Source organism: Triticum urartu, chromosome 7, assembly GCF_003073215.2.
Source record: "Triticum urartu cultivar G1812 chromosome 7, Tu2.1, whole genome shotgun sequence".
In the NCBI taxonomy this organism is placed as follows: Eukaryota; Viridiplantae; Streptophyta; class Magnoliopsida; order Poales; family Poaceae; genus Triticum; species Triticum urartu.
Genome location: NC_053028.1, coordinates 525,401 through 533,375, shown reverse-complemented (window position 1 = coordinate 533,375; position 7,975 = coordinate 525,401). Strand labels below are relative to the sequence as shown.

General features: G+C 46.4%; 1 pseudogene; it reads right to left on the bottom strand.

Annotated features, from left to right (window-relative positions):
- Positions 1-2,843: 2,843 nt before the first annotated feature.
- Positions 2,844-5,620, bottom strand: LOC125523628 (annotated as a pseudogene).
- Between the last annotated feature and the right edge of the window lie 2,355 nt (positions 5,621-7,975).

Sequence of the window (7,975 nt, the reverse complement as noted above, 5' to 3'; positions counted from 1 at the left end):
TATTCGAGATTATATCTATTATTCGAGACGACGTATTCGAGATTAAATCTATTATTCGAGACGATGTATTCGAGATTATATCTATTATTCGAGACGATGTATTCGAGATTATATCTATTATTCGAGATTATACTAAATTGTTTTATATTTCTTTTGGCATAGTTAAATAAAAGCTATGGCGGACAATACCGACAGAGAGAGAGAACAGACCATGTTCGATATCATACGCGAGCCAGATGATGATCAGAATGAAGAAGATTTTGATGGCTCCGAATTTCTAAACAACACCGGAGAGGGTGATATGATATTCGATCGCGACGACCGAGAAGATGAAGTCATGAACTACGACGAAGATCATGTTGATCCTGAAACAACAAACACCGGCGAGGTATATATATTTATATAAGCAGGAATCTGGTGATCATCGCATGTTTTAAATGAGTTGAAGATATATTAACGAATCGATCTTTCTTCTTTCAGCCATCCGGATCGAGCAAATCTTCAGGCAAAAGGACGAAACGAGGCCCGAACAAAAAGTTGAAGGAGGGCGTAAAGTACAATATCGAGGCATTCAAACCTAATGGCGAACCATTAGCGCCTAAGAAGATTGCGGACAAGTTCGTTCGTCAGTGCGGAGTTCTTGTGAAGGACCAACTCCCGATCTCCCTTCAAGAATGGAGAAAGCCAGCAAAGCCACGTCCAAATGTTACTTTTGTTGACGAGAATCAAAAAAAACTGCTTTGGGATACTCTCATGGAACATTTCACCCTACCAGATAATTTCACAGAAGCAGATGTGCGGAAAGTCAAGGACGCTGCTTTTAGGAAGATGGCGGTTGCATTCAAGAACCACAAGAGAACGACGTGGGAGAAGTACGTCAAGGGAGGAAGGAAGACTCCAGTATTCGAGGGGATACTAGAGAATCAAAGTGCTCATTGGGACGATTTCGTGAAATTCAAGGATTCAGAATTAGCTAAGGAACGGTCGAGAATAAACAAGAAGAATGCCGAAAAAAGGATAAGTTCCATAAGCTGGGGCTAGGTGGCTACGCGGTGGCAATACCTAAGTGGGATAAGTCTGAGAAAGAGATGGAGGATGCAAGTGTCACTCCGGTTACTAAGAGCTGGCCCCCCAGGTGCAGGACTTGGTTCTATGCGCATGGGGGGGAGTTGGACCTGAAGACAGGCAATGTTTCGACGAAGGCATGTCTGAACGGAGCCGACGATGCGCTACTTGTTGCAATAGAAGAGGCTCGATCGGGGGTGTTCCAGCCCAACAGAGAGAACGACGAGCTTACGCGTGCCCTGGGAAATCCTGAACACCCGGGAAGAACACGAGGCAAGGGCGCTATTCCGTGGTATGAGGTGTTTTTGGACTGGAACGCCGACTACAGAACCCGTGCGAGAAAGAAGATTGCGGAGGAGAAGAAGAGGAAGATGGAGGAGGAGCAGAGGAAGCGGGACTATGAACGCCTTCAAGGCCTAGAAGCAAGTCAAGCAGAATTGGCAGCTAAATTCTAGCGGCAGCAGGAGCAGATCGACTCACTTAGCCAGCAAAGGGGGTCTCAGCAGCTGCAGCAGCTAGCGGATGATCCAGCATTGGATACCACCGCCCCATCCATGCCGAGAAGCAGCGTGGGTTCCGCCCCGGGCGACGCAGTAGTGCTGGATAGATACCCCGTGGATGACATCACGGAGAACACTAACTGCGAGCTACACTTCAAAATGAAGAACATATCCATGAAGGTGGCGGACGCCGTTGCTTTTTCAAATTCCCCCGAGGCAACCTTCCATTGCACCCGATTCCAGCGGGCTATGCTCGTGTCTTGGTTGATGAGGTGGTGGACCCATATTCGGAGCTACAGCTTGACATTCCTGGAGGTGACGACGAGCACACATTGGGAGAGGCCATACATCGTGTCATCCTATGGAGAAAGGATTGCATCATCTTTCGAAGGCCACCGACACCGCGTCACCCGACTCCTCGTCGAAGTCCGCCACCGAGTTAGCAGACTCCCGCTCCTCCAAGTCCACCAACGCGTGAGGACACTCCTCCTCCTCCTCCTCCTCCTCAAAGTGGCGCTAAACCAGCCTGCACCACCCCTTTAGTACCGGTTCGTGCCACGAACCGGTACTAAAGGTTCAACACGAACCAGCATTAATGCAAATCCGTTCGAACCGGCACTAATGGTACCATTAGTACCGGGCCAAAATCAAACCGGCACTAATGTGCTTCACGTTTGACCCTTTTTCTACTAGTGACTGATTCTTGCAAGAGCAGAAGGTGCTAGTCTTTTGACAGGGGAAATGTGCAAGATAAATAAACCTCAACATGTGTATCAGGAAATGGCAATTCAAAGTTCTATTCAGTATTTTGGGTAACAGCAGGTTCCATAGTGTCAGGCAATGCACCATCGGATAGCGTACTGTTCAGAAAAGAGCATATTCATCACTTCACTTGATAGATTCAGTCAAGTAAACAAAATTATGAATCCAAGAAAGAAAACATACCTACTACGTCCACCGATCCACCAAAACCTGTCAAGAGCAAATACTACCATTAAGAACCAATAATGCTGAATCAGAAGTACTCGATTATCCCATGAAAAAACGTCAAAATAAGCAATTGACAACAATTGGTACCCACAGTCCCATTTTCTACTTAAGCTAAACAACTGTACATAAACGTCAAATGAACATTGTTCGGTACATCCATAATTCTACATCCAAAGTCCTGAAAGTTGTGTATGCCAAACTATATCACATAATTCCAATAATAGACTACTCCAACGCCACAGATCGTATCACACGAACGACCAACTCTTCACCCAGAGTTCCGATCTATCAACTGAATCTGCCACAAAACCACTACAATTCCACATAACCACAAATCAGAGCAGGAACAATCAAATGAACGTGCAACTGATTCGACGTGAGGAGTGAGATCTAAAACGGAGGGAGGAGTCGACTAATTACGTGGGGCGAAGAGGACGAGGCCGTCGTAGAGGTACTGCTATACTGTCTATTTGAATACTTATTTTCTCCTTTATTTTGTTGTACACATTTTGTTGTGGGAATCGACGTAAATCCACTCAAACAATGGCAAGCAACCACATCCACCATGATGTCAAGCTCATACCCAGTCTAGGCATCAAGGGCAACATGTTGTGAGAGTGGTTAATGTACTACGCATGAGATATCCCACGCGTGTATTCACTGTTAACAACTGCTTTAAGATCTGTGCCTTGTTTCCTGATATATATATATATATATATATATATATATATATATATATCTTATTTCAAAGTATTACATGATGTTTTCTTAGGTTTTTCTCGTTTCAAAGTGCAGTTGTGTATACTGTATCGACAAATCCACTCTGGAATAAGTGTACTCTTATTTGTTGATACACCACGAAACAATATGATACACGCTGGAATGAGAGAAACGTGCCCATGAAACATGATGTAATACTATGAAATAAATCAATTTTCATCACTGGCTATAAAACATGACACGAATCACGAAGTAGTGGTGAATAGTACTTCTTCCTCCGTTTCTAAATATAAGTCTTTTTAGAGATTCTATAATATGAACTACATATAAAACAAAATGAGTGAATCTACACTTTAAAATGTGTCTATATACATCCGTATGTAGCCCGTATTGAAATCTCTAGAAAGACTTATACTAGGAACGGAGGGAGTAGATATATACACGGGATATTTCGTGCATGCATGGTAGAGTTACATTTCTTAGTCCATCGTCACAATATGGTGAGCTGTAACGACGACGGCGACATACCGAGGGGGTGATAGACGGCGTGACGAGCCCTTCCGTCTGGCAGTTCGGCGCGTAGATGTTGTAGTTGTCGATGTCCCGGAGGTTCTCGACGACGTCGTCGTTGGCTTGGTCGCAGAGATCATTCGACTGGGCGCCGTTGGTGAAGTTGCAGTTCTGGTTGACGCCGGCGGCCGTCTCGTCGGAGATGAGCGCGTGCGTCCAGTAGAAGTCGAACGTGCCCTTGTCCGTCCCCTCGTTGATCACCGCGTTCCCAATCTTAAGACACGGCACGCATCGCTTCGCTTAGCATGCATGCACACACAACTGATGACGATGATTCATTAATGTGTAAGCTAGAGCTTGACGACGACTACCATGACCCCTTTGAGGTTGATGGCCGGGGAGGCGTGGCGGAGGACGGCGTGGGCGAGCTGCGGCGCGAAGTGGCCGGCGTAGCTCTCGCCGGCGATGTAGAAGTCTCGGCCCTTGTACTCCGGGAAGCGCTCCAGCCAGTTGGCCAGGAACTGGTACGCGTCCTCCGCCGTCCGGTTGTCCCCGCCCCGGCCGTAGTCCGCCGTCGTGTTCGAGTACGAGTACCCCACCCCCGCCGGGCTCTCCAGGAACAGCACGTTCGCCGCTGCATCATGACCCGATCACTCGCCAATGTATCATCTCATGCCACGGTGAACTCGAGAGCGTGGTGACTGCGTACCGTGGTTCCAGGAGTAGGGGTTGCGGTAGAGGGTCTTGCCGTCGCTCATGACGCGGAACGGGCCGAGCTCCTCCATGGCGCCGTACCCCAGCGACGAGCACCCGGGGCCCCCGTTGAGCCACAGGAGGAGGGGCTTGCCCTTGGACGACGACCCGTCGTCGTTGCCGTTGCCGCCGACGGCCTCGGCGAGGTAGTAGAACAGCCCGCGCCCGGCCGCCGGGTCCACCGTCACGTACCCGGCGTACTGCGCAAAGTCCACGCCGCGCGGCTGCCCGGGGAGCGCATCCACGCGGTCGGCCTCCTTGCGCCCGACCTCAGCCGCCGGGACCGGCACCGGCTTGGGTCTTCTGCTGGCCGTCGCCTGGTCGGCTCCTCCACGGCCGCCAGCGACGACGACCAGCGCAGCCGGCGCAGGAGGTCGCCCTGCCGCGCCCTGGCTGCCGCTGCCGTGCGGCAGCCCAGCGCGAGGCATTGCACCAACACCAGAACCAACATCAGCACGGCCCTCCTCGTGGTGCTCTGTTTCTCAGCTTCTGCCGGCACTGTTCTATCGGCCGGTGGCTGCACACCGGAGACGGCTGGGTGCTCGTGTAGTCGTGTCTGGTAGTGGTATTTATAGGGTGGGGATTTTCCCGACACCCAAGCTCGGTGTCGGAGAATTTCCTTCAAGATAGATGGGCTATCCACTAGGCAGTAGTAGTGACACTGTCTTTTTCTCTTTCGAAAGTTCACTAGGCACTACTAGGCACACTGTCAGGGCCTAAATGCTCTGCATCTATCGTTAAGGATAAACGGGACAGTCCTGGATTAAGATAAGCAACGTCCAGATGGAAGTTGGCAAGTGAGTGGCATCCGACGGTGGGATTTTGATTTGATCCAACGTCGAAAGTCGAGAACAAGAGGGAGATCTTCTATTCCAAGGCCTCATTTAGTCCATAGGATATGATTATCATATGAATAGGAAATTTGTTGAAAATGAGATAACATGTATCTTAAATCCTATGGATTTTTTTTTAAAAAGGAGGATGACCCCCGGCCTCTGCATCTGGGAGATGCATGCGGCCACTTTATTGATTATTCTCGAGGACCTTACAAAGTATTACAACAATATGCCTGAATCCGCCATCTTGGCAACATTTGCCGCTACTCCTATTCAAATGATGAAGGCGTGTTAGCTAGGCCACTACCCAGACCACTCATCTAAACCTAATATCAAAATGATGAAGGGGTGCTAGCTGGGCCACTACCCAGACCACTCACCTAAGCCCAACGTCAAAAGCCGGAAGCCCAAGCCGAGCCACATACATAGAAAAAGAGAAGTCCTTTGGTTCACACCATAAAAAAATCCATTAAATCTAGGATAATGTTTTTTTTTTGAAATGTGGAGGATAGAAACTAATCTCACTTAGGAATAAGAATCCATTCCTATGAACTAGAAGGATCTAAAGAAAATATTCGTATAAAAATCCTATCCTATAGAATTAAGCTACGTTTGGTTTGAAGGAATTGTGGAGGAAAAGTACAGGAAGAAGAAACAAGGGAAAGTTTTATGAAAGTAGCGTTCGATTCACATGAACGAACTGCTATAATTCCGGGGGAAAGTTTCTATAGCCTCTGATATCGCAGGAAATAAAACATCTGCCTGGAGCTCTTTTTTTGGCGGAGTCGTGAGCCGAGACACAAGAAAAGCTACTAGTAGAGGCCCACAACATGCGATGCTTCAGTGAGACCTCTTTCAATGCATAGTTGCTTAGATGAGGGGCTAAACGCATTAAATAGTTTAGCAACTATAGTCCTTAATGTATATGTGCTTAATTTGTTGTAGCTAAGCTTCCTTCATTTAATACTTAGCTACTAAACTCTTTCATGTATTGGTGAGCTTGCTTTATTTACATATTTTGTCTAGGTTCGCGTGCTTGGCATTGATTTTTACTGGAGTCATCAAACTAATCTCTCTCCTCTTATTTGTATTGCCATATCAGATTTTTGATCTATATGGCATGCTTAGCACCTATACAAGGTGGAGCATTGGAAAGGGCCTCATGTACTGCAATTGATGGTTCCCGAACGATTGCATGTTCCATTTTCCCTTTCCTGTGGAGCAAACATCTTGATTTTCTACTTCCCTTGTTTCTCTGTCCCATAGGTTTGTACTAGCACCTCGATTCTTTTCCTATAAAGGTTTTTGTTCCTTTGTTTTCTACACATATGCTCCGAAGGGGGCTTTACTATAAAATTCCTCCAAAGCAAAAGAGGCCGAAGTGCCATTTGATAGACTTACAGTCAAGTGGCACAAACGACTCAATACAAAAAGGACAACGATGTGCCATACAATTGAGTAACACACAGTGCGACTATAAATAGCCAACCGATTGCTACCCTATTTTGCTCAGGGCAAATTTTCTGAAAAACAAACTCCCTGTCTTCCATCATTTGTTTTTATTTCAGCAACTAGATGACCGTATCACTAGTAGAAAAATGGTCAAATGTGAAGCACATTAGTGCCGGTTTGGTTTTGAGCCCGCACTATTGTGTGCATTAGTGCCGGTTCCAACGGCTAGCCGGCCGCTCTCATTAGTACCAGTTCGTGGCGAACCTTTAGCACACGAACCGGTACTAAAGTGAGTGGTGGCAGGATGCTGAAGATCCAAGATGTCTACTGGAGTGTTGCTTCTGCCTAGGGTTTTTTGGTGGGTTTTTTTTTCTTTTTTCTTTTACGAATACAGGAAATGCTTGTGCTTTGTGAAACATGCTGTCCTCCACGTTCTCGACAAAGGATCTGGTTGCAATACAAGGTGGCTGCGATGACTTGAAAACAGTATATGGACGACTCTTAATTAGTTAACCTCAAAGAAATCCTAATGGCCGATCATTGTCATCTAGAAGTGTTGACATATGTGCAACAAAAAGATCAAACGGGGTGTCGTTAGCGGAAACGAGTTGAACATACTTTGGCCGTGGTTGTTGAGCCTGACCGCTGCTCCAGCTATTACTAACTACTAGATCATGATTGACGCGCGTTGCTGCGCCCATCTCTTTTTTCGATGAACCAATATGAGTTCCCATAGAAGGGTCCCAAAGATGGACATGAAATTCTGTTAAAATTTGACAGCATGAATAGTAAAAAATCGTTTTACCACTTGAAATCAACATAATTTAGATGTCTTTCAACCAACTAAATCTTATAGAAGATCCAAACACTCGGAAAGTAGCCCAACGCCAAAATTAGGATAATACAGAGTAGTAATACCCTAGTATTTCACACGACATGTACAGCAGAGTAGCAATATGTGCAAACCATGCCAAAATAGAGTAACCCAAATTATAGTTCAGATGCCATAAGATAAACTTTTGCATTGAGTAAACAGGAAGATCCTAGGTAACTAAGTATCTCTAAGTGTACATAACCATGGAACCAATCTGTTAGTTGATATCTTTTCTTGTTATGTAAGATCCACAAGAAGATATTGCAATCATTTCT